The sequence below is a fragment of the Lepisosteus platostomus genome, chromosome 5 (genome assembly GCF_059453375.1).
Source record: "Lepisosteus platostomus isolate fLepPlt1 chromosome 5, fLepPlt1.hap1, whole genome shotgun sequence".
Classification (NCBI taxonomy): Eukaryota; Metazoa; Chordata; class Actinopteri; order Semionotiformes; family Lepisosteidae; genus Lepisosteus; species Lepisosteus platostomus.
In genome coordinates this window covers 22,641,430-22,654,389 of record NC_142615.1, presented here as the reverse complement: position 1 = coordinate 22,654,389, position 12,960 = coordinate 22,641,430, and the positions used below count along the sequence as shown (strand labels likewise).

Below are 12,960 nucleotides of genomic sequence, written 5' to 3'. Positions count from 1 at the left end.
GAATATATGATTTGGGCAAACAGAGCCGCAAAGAAGTACATTATTGGTTGTTGTTTTTTTTTTGCAGTTTTATCTAGAACAAGCGATGCTTAAACCTTTGTCTGATTCTTGTGAAACTATCCACACGACAGTTACAGTACCTAGGAGTTGACTTCAGTGATGTCACTGATGGGATGTTTCTAAAAATCCATCCTCTGTAAAATGTCTTCTCTAGTTGTCCTGCATATGTATTCGCTAATGAATCTGTGTTCTGAGCCTGGATCTCTACATTTCTGTATGAACCAGCTTAGAGGGCTAAAGACAGCTTGTGTTTAAATTGAGTGTAAGGCAATTTATGCTTCTAAAGTCATGGTCAGCATTTATTTTTGTACTGTGCTGTAAACTTGTTCTGTGCCAAGTCACATTATTTTATAGCGATTTTATAGCGTAATCAAATCCGGTGGCGCTGTGTGTTAGTTTACTGACTCCCATGTCACATGGTCTGTGATTGAAACCTGTAAAACCGGTTTAATTAGTCACAGCCAGCATTCTTCAGGTGTGAGGGTCTTCTGCTCAGAATGAAACGCTAAAATGTTTGTGTATATTCTAATGGTAGTGGGGGCAGGGTGTGTGGGAACAGGTTTGGTTGAAATTGAATTGGAGATCTATGTTCTTCACACCTGAAACATTTTCTCTGAAAGCATTTTCTTCGCAGTTTAACTGATCTTGTTACAGCATGTTACAGTTTACTATTATTAACCATATTAATTTTAAGTGCTTAATGTAAAATCTTGTAAAAATATATTTTCATTGTTCAAATATACATTAAGTCTGACTATCATATAATAAGTTAAATATGAAACTAAAGAAAAAATAGGGTTAAATATAATTCAAAATATTTTGCTAACAATGTTAACTGTTTATGAATAATAAAATGTATTAACTAAGGAGAAGGATGGCACAATTGTTAGTATGTTTTTTGTTTTGTTTCTTTTTCATAAATACAACAGTAGTACCTGATGTCTCAGTGGCTTTCAAAATTAAATTATGCATGCAAACCTGTGAACTAGAAAGATAACTAAGATATCTATCCATTATATTCCATAATATCCATGAAATATATGGCGCTGAAATATGTGTGACGCAGTGGTGGCCTGGCACGGTGAAGTGCGCTGGCAGCTGTGTGATGCAGTGGTGGCCTGGCACGGTGAAGTGCGCTGGCAGGTGGGTGATGTAGTGGTGGCCTGGCACCGTGAGGTGCGCTGGCAGCTGTGTGGTGTGCGCAGTGGTGGCCTGGCACGGTGAAGTGCGCTGGCAGCTGTGTGGTGTGACGCAGTGGTGGCCTGGTACGGTGAGGTGCGCTGGCAGCTGTGTGGTGTGACGCAGTGGTGGTGTGGCACGGTGAAGTGTGTTGGGAGCTGTGTGGTGTGACGCAGTGGTGGCCTGGCACGGTGAGGTGCGCTGGCATCTGTGTGATGCAGTGGTGGCCTGGCACGGTGAAGTGCGCTGGCAGCTGTGTGATGCAGTGGTGGCCTGATACGGTGAGGTGCGCTGGCAGCTGTGTGGTGTGACGCAGTGGTGGCCTGGCATGGTGAGGTGCGCTGGCAGCTGTGTGATGCAGTGGTGGCCTGGCACGGTGAGGTGCGCTGGCATATAATGAATATATTCATGTGCATCCAACACACAGTTCAATGCTAGCAACTACACAAAATCTAAAATATGAGCTCTACTTGCCACTTACAATACCAACAGTACCAGCTAACTTTAGTAGTGACATTTTCATGGATCTTTTTAACAATAAAATTTACAACATCAGACTTCAGACACAATTAAACAGGCCTCAAAAAAGCCTGGTACAAACATTTTCAGCATGGTGAAACATGGTGAACATTTCCACCACTGCATCACACCACACAGCTGCCAGCACACCTCACCGTGCCAGGCCACCACTGCATCACACAGCTGCCAGCGCACCTCACCGTGCCAGGCCACCACTGCATCACCCAGCTGCCAGCGCACCTCACCGTGCCAGGCCACCACTGCATCACACCACACAGCTGTCAGCGCACCTCACCGTGCCAGGCCACCACTGCGTCACACCACACAGCTGCCAGCGCACCTCACTGTACCAGGTCACCACTGCATCACACCACACAGCTGTCAGCGCACCTCACCGTGCCAGGCCACCACTGCGTCACACCACACAGCTGCCAGCGCACCTCACCGTACCAGGCCACCACTGCATCACACAGCTGCCAGCGCACTTCACCGTGCCAGGCCACCAGGCCACACGTGCCAGTACCAAGACCAGCAATATACTGTATGTTTACGTTCCAAAATTAATATTGTTTATGGCCTTCACACGCATTACAGTATGCTCCTATTCTTTTTATCCTCAGCTACTAAAATTTCCCTTCAGTGGTAAAATTCAATATCTACAACGGGCACAGTAAAGACGTTTACGAGTGCCCCTGTCGGTAAACCAATCACGCACTTCGGTACCCCGTGTCATCTTACCTGCGGTACGTGTCTGTACCGCTCACTTTGAATGGCTGCATCTGTAGACGGAAAGCAAGCACCTGTTTCCCCCGGACTGCTGCAAGCTGTCCCGTCACGGTCCGGTATGTAGTGCACCTCTACATACCCGACCACCACCGCATCACACAGCTGCCAGCGCACCTCACCGTGCCACATAGCTGCAAGTGCACCTCACCGTGCCAGGCCACCACTGCATCATACAGCTGCCAGCGCACCTCACCGTGTCAGGCCACCACTGCGTCACACATATTTCAGCGCCATATATTTCATGGATATTATGGAATATAATGGATGGATATCTTTTTTATCTTTCTAGTTCACAGGTTTGCATGCATAATTTAATTTTGAAAGCCACTGAGACATCAGGTACTACTGTTGTATTTATGAAAAAGAAACAAAACAAAAAACATACTAACAACTGTGCCATCCTACTCCTTAGTTAATACATTTTATTATTCATAAACAGTTAACATTGTTAGCAAAATATTTTGAATTATATTTAACCCTATTTTTTCTTTAGTTTTGTATTTAACTTATTATATGATAGTCAGACTTAATGTATATTTAAACAATGAAAATATATTTTTACAAGATTTTACATTAAGCACTTAAAATTAATATGGTTAATAATAGTAAACTGTAACATGCTGTAACAAGATCGGTTAAACTGCGAAGAAAATGCTTTCAGAGAAAATGTTTCAGGTGTGAAGAACATAGATCTCCAATGCAATTTCAACCAAACCTGTTCCCACACACCCTGCCCCCACTACCATTAGAATATACACAAACATTTTAGCGTTTCATTTTGAGCAGAAGACCTTCACACCTGAAGAGTGCTGGCTGTGACGAATTAAACCGGTTTTACAGGTTTCAATCACAGACCATGTGACATGGGAGTCAGGAAACTAACACACAGCGCCACTGGATTTGATAATGCTATAAAAACGCTATAAAAGAATGTGACTTGGCACAGAACAAGTTTACAGCACAGTACAAAAATAAATGCTGACCATGACTTTAGAAGCATAAATTGCCTTACACTCAATTTAAACACAAGCTGTCTTTAGCCCTCTAAGCTGGTTCATACAGAAATGTAGAGATCCAGGCTCAGAACACACAGCTTCATTAGCGAATACATATGCAGGACAACTAGAGAAGACGTTTTACAGAGGATGGATTTTTAGAAACATCCCATCAGTGACATCACTGAAGTCAACTCCTAGGTACTGTAACTGTCGTGTGGATAGTTTCACAAGAATCAGACAAAGGTTTAAGCATCGCTTGTTCTAGATAAAACTGCAAAAAAAAACAACAACCAATAATGTACTTCTTTGCGGCTCTGTTTGCCCAAATCATATATTCACAACGTGAGATCTAGAAAATAATATTACGTAACCAAAATCCGCAATATGGAAACAGAACCTGTGTAATTGTTGATAGATGATGTACTCGTAACATTTTTTCAAGACGAACTACAACATTTAAAAAATGACTTGTATGTACTTGATATCTCTAATCAATCCACGGGTCCCAGCACAAAACGAAACTAAAACGCATACCGTTTCGCGCTTCTTATTAGTTGCTCAAAAGTAATTTGACCATATGAAATGCATAATATAAACCTAGAAACATATACGTGAGCAGTACTTAAGCACTGTAGTATCGGTGTTAAGACATACCTCTCAAATACTGTAAATCAAGTTAAAAATATCTCAAGACCGATTCTGGTCATAATGAAACCATGTTTCGTGTATGTTTTCTTTTTCATCTTGAAATAACTCATTTCTAAATACCTTTTTCGCTGTTAACATCTTGCAGCAACTCTGCGAAAAAATATACACTCTGACAGTTCATCCTGCTACCAACATTAAATGAAACAAATCTTAAGATTTCTATATTTATGTCTTTATTTAGTGGTTTCATTAGTGACAAAAGCTAAACTTTCTTGGAAAAATGTATTTTATGTGTTGCGGAAAAAACTGACTTGCTTTAACAAAATATGTTTACAAATCCTTTCACCTGGCATTTTCGTAGTTAGAAATTATGGAACGCTCTGTTAAAAGCAAGGGAGTTTTTATGTTCTTTTGCAACATGAATATAATTATATCGTTATTAATTTCTTGAGATACGCGATTCCATATTATATTCCCTTTTAATCAAATTCTAAAAGTATGCTTGTTGACTCCGGTATCACGTTAGTTAAAGACTTCGAAGCTTACAATGTTTAGGGAGAAATGGAATACTGGTGTGTATTTTTTTCTTTAAAGTACCGAGACCAGCCATATACTGTATGTTTATGTTCCAAAATTAATATCGTTTATGGCCTTCACACGCTTTACAGTATGCTCCTATTTTTTTATGCTCAGCTACTAAGATTTCCCTTCAGTGGTAAAATTAGATATGAATATTCAATACTTAAACGGGCACAGTTAAGACATTAAATATACATATACATACTGTATACAGTAGAGTTTGCATACGGTAATATGTTTATGTTACGCGATTAAAAAATAAATAAATAAAAATGAAAAGTCCAGCACCAGCTGGATTCAAACACACAACCTGCCAGTTGGTAGTCACGCACCTAGACCAGTATGCTACAAGACAGCTCGCATGAACAGGCAGCCGAAACAGCCCTACACAGCCCTGCCGCAGTACACGGATATAATCATACCGTTATTAAATTCTTGAGATACGCGATTCCATATTATATTCCCTTTTAATCAAATTCTAAAAGTATGCTTGTTGACTCCGGTATGACGTTAGTTAAAGACTTCGAAGCTTACAATGTTTAGGGAGAAATGGAATACCGGTGTGTATTTTTCCTTTAAAGTGCCGATTCCTGGAATCTGACTGGCTGACACCCCTCTGAAGTGGTTCCATAAAATCTGGTATACGGAAAAGAAAGCGTTGATAAATACAAGTGTCTTTTAATACATTCTTTGCTGTGCTCTTGAGGATCCTTGTGATATTTTAAGCTCTAGTTGAATGATAGGTGTCACATTTTAAATCATTTTCGTAGCTAGAAATTATGAAACGCCCTGTTAAAAGCAAGGAAGTCTTTATGCCCGTTGAAGTAAAACAAAATGCCTGACAAAGTATGGCTTGGACAGATTCCATGTGCTTGTACAAATGTGCTAAAGAAATTATACTTTGAGTATACAGCTTGTCCAAAGTCATCCATTATTAATACTATTAGTAATATCTTCAGTAAAGGCTTTGATGCATAAATATTTCTGATAAAGGTAGGTTGTGTACTTTTGTCCAACTGAGCAATCTTGCTTTCATAAAATATACCAACATTTTAATGACTGATGATTAACATGCTGTAATACACAGTTCAAAATTAAAGGCTCAAATGCTGTAAATGAGAGGTTAAGCTCCCCCTGGCAGTTTTACAAGGAGACGCCGGATAGTTTCCGGCAGAGCGTCAAATGATACGTGACACCACGTGATACCGCGTGACACCGCGACACGCCCACCAGGGTATGCCGCGAAATACCTCACCCATTTTGAATGGCTGCATCTGTAGGTTCAGTGACGGTGCGCCACCTCCCACCCATCCAGGAGGACTGCATCCTGGGGCTGGACCTACTGCAGTGAGTGGGGGCCAGTTTGGACTTGGGCTGGCAGGAGTTGGTGTGGCAGGGGGAGCGACTTCACCTGGTGGAGGGCAGGCCTAGCAAAGGCCGAGGGACGCGTGCTTGCCGGAGCCAGGGGAAAAAGAGGCAGTGGTGGCGACGGCGGCAGTCGCTGGGGCGGATTGGGCCTGCGAGCCTGAGAGAGAGCGTGCCAGATCCTGCCCCTGAGTCACCCGGGGGGCCAGACAAGGCGGTGGTGGCGGGGGCCAAGCGTTGCGTGGAAGCTAGGCGCACCGTTGAGGACCTCTACCAGCGAAGCTGCGAGGGCCTAGATTGGGACCAGAGGCAGTGGCTCCAGGCACTACTCACCCAAAACGAGGACCTCTTTGCAGCAAAAGTGACTGAGCCCTCCGTGAGCCTGTGGTCTGCGCCAGCTGTACTGGTCCGAAAAAAAGACAGCTCATGGAAGTTCTGTGTAAACTACTGCAAGCAGAATGAGGTCACCCGGAAAGACTCCCACCCCTTGGCGAGGATAGACGATGCCTTGGACTACATCACTGGGTCGACCTGGTTCAGCTCCCTCTGGCTCCCTCTCCCCAGGGCCTCTGGCAGTTTACTGTCATGCCTTTTGGCCTGTGCAATGCCCCGGCGACTTTCGAGAGGCTGATGGAGAGGGTGCTGGCATCGGTCCCGTGGAACCAGTGTGTGCTGTATCTGGACGATCTGCTGGTTCATGCCCGGTGTTTCGACCAGGCCTTGACGAACCTCCAGTTCGAGAACCGTACTGGCCTGAGGCTCAACCCCCGCTAGTGCGAGCTCCTGCGGCGGGAGGTGACCTTCCTGGGACATGTTGTTGGACCGCGATGGGTGGCTACAGACCCAGGTAAGGTCGCTGCAGTGAGGGGTTGGCTGACTCCCCGCATCGTTGCAGAGCTGCGCAGCTTTCTGGGGTTGGCTTCGTATTACTGGAGGTTCGTCCGGGACTTTAACAGCATCGCTGCCCCGCTGCACCGCCTCACCGACAAGGGCTGCCGTTTCGACTGGGACTCGGGCTGTGAGACAGCGTTCGGCTGGTTACGTGAAGCTTACGTGCTGGCCTACCCCGACTCGCAGTTACCGTATGTCCTAGATACTGACGCGAGTAACTCAGAGGTAGGTGCGGTGTTGGCGCAGGAGAGGCCAGATGGGGAGCGTGTAGTTGCCTACTATAGTTGGGCTTTGACTAGGGCTGAACGGAAATACTGCGTGACACGTCACGAGCTGCTGGCGGTGATGGCAGCGGTCCACCACTTCAGGCCGTATCTGTTCGGGACCCGGTTCCGATTGAGGACCGACCATGCGTCCCTCACCTGGCTGCTCCACTTTAAGGAGCCAGAGGCGCAGATGGTGCGATGGATAGAGGTCCTGCAGGAATATGACTTCACTGTTGTGCACCGTGCGGGGTCTCACCATCTCAATGCCGACGCTCTCTCGCGGCACCCCTGCGAGGCCGCGGACTGCCACCACTGCGCCCGGCAGGAGCAGTGTGAGGGGGCTGTCCGCACCGTAGCCACGGCCCTGGAGGGGCCGCTGGGGGTGGGCCTGTCAGACTTGGTGCAGCGACAGGCAGCTGATCCGGATGTGGGGCCGGTGCTCTGCTGCAAGGCAGCAGGAGCGCGGCCTGCGCGAGAGGAGCTCGCCCCACACCTAAAGTCCATCAAGGCCCTCTGCGCCCTGTGGGAGGCCTTGGAGGTAAAGGACGGGGTGCTGCACCGGGGGTGGTGGGCACCCTCCAGTGGTGAGATACGGTGGCAACTGGTGGTGCCACAGTCGCTCCGCGGGGCGGTGCTCCGAGCGGTATTTTTTTATTGGGGTCTTTGCCACCAGACGTGGAGCGGTATTGCCGAATGTATGCAGTGTGCGTGGCCCAGAAAGGGCCCCCCTCCAACAACACCAGGTGGGGACTCCTATGGAGCAGGTGGGGGTGGACGTTTTGGGCCAGTTTCCGTGCACCGAGGCCGGAAACTGCTATGTCCTGGTGGAAGTGGACTATTTTACAAAATGGCCGGAGGTCTATGCCCTCCCGGACCAGAGTGCCCCCACCGTGGCCGATGCACTACTGGAGGGGATGTTTGCCGGGCTAGGGGTGCCGGAGGAGTTACACAGTGACCAGGGGTGCCAGCGTCTGGGGATCTCTAAGACGCGGACCACCCCGCTGCATCCCCAGAACGACAGGTTGGTGGAGCAGTTCAATCGGACTTCAATTGGTTTGAAGAGTTCTGCTGTGTTTTTGTGGTTATGGCGATGGACTTGAAGTCCTATGAAAATAAAAGTCGAAACCCGAAACAGTAGTAGCCATAAGAGTAAATGCCTCCTAACAGCTAGCAAGCGCTCCTAGTTAGTGTCATGGTGTATATCCCTGCCTGTCATGCGGGAAACTGGGGTTTGATTACCGACGGGGAGACAGGTAGCTTTTTTACCATCAGATTCCAGTCTCTAATGCTGTGTGTGAGAGTTTACGTAACTTTCCTTTTCTCGCATTTTCTGACGACTATTCCAAATGGGCGCCATGTCAACTCCTAATACTTTTCAAAAACCTGCCTGCGTGTTTGATTATTTTTATTTAAAAAAAGTTCAATATTGATCATAACTAAAGAAATTACTGATCATGAACAAAAAAAAGGGCTGAAGATGCGTGTCGCTCTTGAATCAGAGCTGGGTGACACGGGCTTCTGTTCTGATATGGTTGTACGAGAAGCAAGAGCAATCTCTTCTCTCCTACGGAGCATGAGCTGAATCAGGAATGAGACATTTCGTGTGTTCGTGCATATGTCAACGCATGACCTACATCGTAAAACTAAAACTAAATTAAAAACTAACATGTTATCAGACACATTAAATTATATACAAACAAGAGACAGGCAAAGTAATAATTCTACATTAAGTGTCCTACACTGACCAAACTAATTGAAATGGTCTGATTCAGAGCCTGTGCAGTTCGTGCTAATTAGAACGACACCAGTACTGAACCCTCAGCACCGTACTGAGCACAAGTTGAGCTGCTCTCCAACTTTGCTACCCACGGGTTTTCATTGCAATGGAGCTCAGAGAAGGAGCTGATCACCAGACAGTAGTGTTAAGTTGTCTGCAGCCTCATGCGAATTTCGACAATTTACCCAAAGTGTTTTCTATAGCTTTCAGGTGCAGTTAATTTATATAAAGGAAGGTAAATCATTTTAACCCAACAAAAACCAAGCAGGAGTCAAACATACAATTTCCTGATCTGAAGTCAGACGCGTTATGCATTATGCCATTGGTCTTACATCACTCAATTGCACCATAGTGACCTCAGTGCCACTAATAGTAATACATACTGTATTTCTGATTGAGCGCTGAGTGCAAAGGTTGAATAAGCTTTGCTCTTGCCAACGATTCGGCGTGAAAAAGCACAGCATTAAAGTTTCACAGACAAATGCAGCATGCCGACTAAAACAACTACGGCACACTACGATTCGCACCGACTCAAAAGTGATCACGGCAGATGTTGTTCCCTGCATAACGCTGAAGGGACCAAAGAGCATTGCTGTTGGGAAGACAAAATGAGGCTTTTTTCTGCCTTGATGTTAAGCTGACAAATACTATCTTGAAACACCTAGTTCAGTTTCTCGACAGACTGTCAAGCAAAGTTTTTACCCATTGAACTCGCAATAGAAGGACGGTCTTAACCCACAAACACTTAGCAGCAGTGAAATTCAAACCTACCCTGTGAAGAAATTTTTGTACAAACCCAGCACCTTAGACCACCCAGCCACACTCCCAACACCTTACTTTTTTCAGAGGACGCCGGGTTCAGCTCTTGGTGTGCGACGCGTGAAAACGACAGCACCTTCGTTTTCCGAGATGCTTCCTATCACTTCTTTGTCAGCTCTGAATATAGTTCTTCTTTGGAGCAGGCTTCAGACCTTTTATTTAATGTATAAAGGAGGGCGCATTCAGAAGCATGTAATTCCTGTTTTAGAAATGTTTTGGGCGGTGTGTTTTATGTAACACACAAACAGTATTCTGATTGTATTCTGTAGACCTCTGTAGCAATCATACTGGACGTGACTGGGATTCTGAAATGTTTCTTGAAAAGGTATTTAGGGTTGCTTGAATCTATAACAAAAAAAGTGACCTGAAACTTCCTACCTTCCAATCACTGATGTCGCTCTCCCTAAACCTGTATGTGATGTTTTGCAGATGTGCAATGTGCCTTTACTCCTGTATTAAAACTGACCTCTGTTGTTGGGCGGAGTTGAAGGAGAACTAACTGCACAGAAAAAGTATGTAACAATAAAATGTTTCTACACTTCAGAATGTCCCTATAAATCCCTGCTCACACACGTCGGTGTGGGGAGCGGGCAGGTAGAGAGCTTTTACAGATGCTCATGATGTTTCTCCCGGGGTGTTACCTGCGGTAGTATCTTTCTCTGCGCCCTTTGAAAGAAAAGAGCTGCTCCAGTGCAAGGTAAGGTCAGAACAACCGGTCTTCTTGTCTTAGAAAACAAGAAATTTATATCAACAGGGAAATTGAACAATACAGAAATCAGCACAGTATAAAATAGGAAGCAATCAAACAAAATGCTAGTTGAGTAAATTGGTGTCAAAAAAAATATTTGTAAGCAAAGGAGAGCCCGCGCTGCACGTGAAACACATCAATCGTTCAGCATTTCTGAAACGTTTAATTGAATTGACAAAGAAATCCTCTCCTTAAACTTCGAAAAGGATTATCTGTTGAGCCAGCAGGCATAATACTGCAGTTGCCCGTTTCTCAAAGGTGTTTGAAGTTGTGGATAACTTTTAGCAGGTTTGGTGCCGTGGCTTAGCTGGTTAAGATGCCTCACTAAAAGCCAGAAGACCCTGGGTATGAATCCCAGTGGTATCTATTCGTAGACAACAGGCCACTCATTGTCAATATTTATGGAGCTCAATTTAGAGACAACGGGAGAAGCATGAGTTACAGCTTTCTGCAGCTGTTTTATGTAAGTTTGTATCTGTTGGCTCTGTGGTGCAATGGAGAGCGTGTTGGACTTCTATTCCTTGGTAGAATGAAGTCATTCAAAGGTTGTGGGTTTGAGTCCCACCAGAGTCACATACCATTTTAATTTAACCTTTCGAAATCCTCTAGGGATTGGTGTTGATCAAGTCAAATAAAGGACTTCTTAAGAGTCCACAGTTGGAAATGAACCAGCAGCCACAAGAAAGAAATTAGCACTGGACTGTGATCACATTACTCCTGTAGGGAAAACCAGTTCAGGGACGCCAAATATGTAATCATAGTGGCTCTCTGAAGGCACCAGTTCTGTAGGGTTTGGGCATTTACTGAGACAATTATTAATTGTAGCAGTAAATCACAAAGTTGATTCTTTTGGTGGCTTTAGAATCCAACCATGCGACATAACTCAAACAACGCGCACACACAGGTACTAATACACGAGGATACATTTATTAATACATGGAATATGCATATAAACTTAACAGCGGGCACAAAGAAACAGTTGCAGGCTGTTGCTGTCCAATCCGCGCTCTCTGGCTCCGTGCCAGGCTGTGCTGTGCAGCTTGCGACGGTGCGCTGCTGATGCTCATTGTTGGCTTTAACTAGCAAAGTTTGTGCACAGGAGAAAAGATGACTGTGGGTCCCAGCAAGTCAGGAAGAGGACCGGTTCGTTCCTGATGAAGAGCTAGTTCTGAATAGTAATTCAGCTGTCCACAGTTCCGACCTGTTCACGAGGGCTGTTGCTGGTTACTCTCTGGCAACCTCCACTCTAGACTCTTAGAACAAAGGAAAGTTCTGGCACTCGGACACACTGGCCGTTCCGTGGTTGTCCGGGCTGAGTCTCAGGATGGTCAGGAGGCGCGCTGCGAGAATGTCCTGCCCTTGGGAGCCTTCTGCTCCTGGGCCGTCCTGCCCTGGAATTCTCCTTTGAATTCCCTTTAGAACAGTCCACAGAATCCTCTCCAGAATCTTACTGAATCTTGTTGAATCTGAATCTGAATCTGAATCTTACAGGCTCTCTGTGTTGCCTGTTTTTACCTGGAGGAACTTCAGCTCATTGATTGGCTGAAAGTTCCATGGGCATCAGAGTCCCACGTGGGTTACTCGGCCCTACCAGTCCCTGATTGGTTGATCAAGGTGAGATATGAGTCACTTAGTCCTGACACTTAGTAATGCAGTCCAGATGTCCAACTGGCACTCCCTAGACAGATAGGCGCCAATGGATGACCATTGATCATGATAGCCAGGCTTAGCTAAGTGCATCCCCCTTTGGGAGCTGTCCTTATCAAAAGAAAACATCTTGCATGAATGGTTTCTCTGTGGCTGCACCACAGAGATGAACAGAGAAATGGGGCCTCATTTGGGAAGCTCAGAAACACTTAATTCTGCCTTATTAATAAGCCTTGCCGCTACACTCCTGTGCTGGAGTCTTTTCTAAACTCCTTCAAATCCAGACTCAAAACCCTCTTCTTTAGAAGAGCCTTTAATGAACTATTATTTACCCCTCTGTTCCTACTGTATTTAATACCACCATCTATTGTCTCCTCTAACTGTGTATTCTCATCCTGTTTATCTTGTGTATTTTTTTAACTTTATTGTTGTCATTCTGTAAAGCACTTTGAAAAGCCACCTTTAAAGGCACTATATAATGTAAAGATTATTATTAATAATAATGAACAGTGCATTTAACACTGAGCACATGCAGTCCTTCTTTGCAAAGGATTGCAAAAGTTGGGAATTAGCTTTTCACTCGTTTTGTTAAAGACCGTATCCTGGCTTTGTTGCAGGAAATGTCTGGATGCCATCACTGGATCAAGGAGAGGATCAGGGTTTTGGGAAGTCTTTTTG

The 12,960-nt window shown here is 45.2% G+C and overlaps 1 protein-coding gene and 1 non-coding gene across 2 annotated transcripts in view; both read left to right on the top strand.

Annotated features, from left to right (window-relative positions):
• The window catches only part of LOC148664987 (zona pellucida sperm-binding protein 3-like), a 246,998-nt gene that overhangs the window by 76,466 nt on the left and 157,572 nt on the right, over positions 1-12,960 (top strand). The window lies entirely within an intron of this gene.
• Positions 11,116-11,208, top strand: trnar-ucu (transfer RNA arginine (anticodon UCU)). The gene is made up of 2 exons: positions 11,116-11,152; positions 11,173-11,208. It is a non-coding gene; the product is annotated as a tRNA-Arg (tRNA).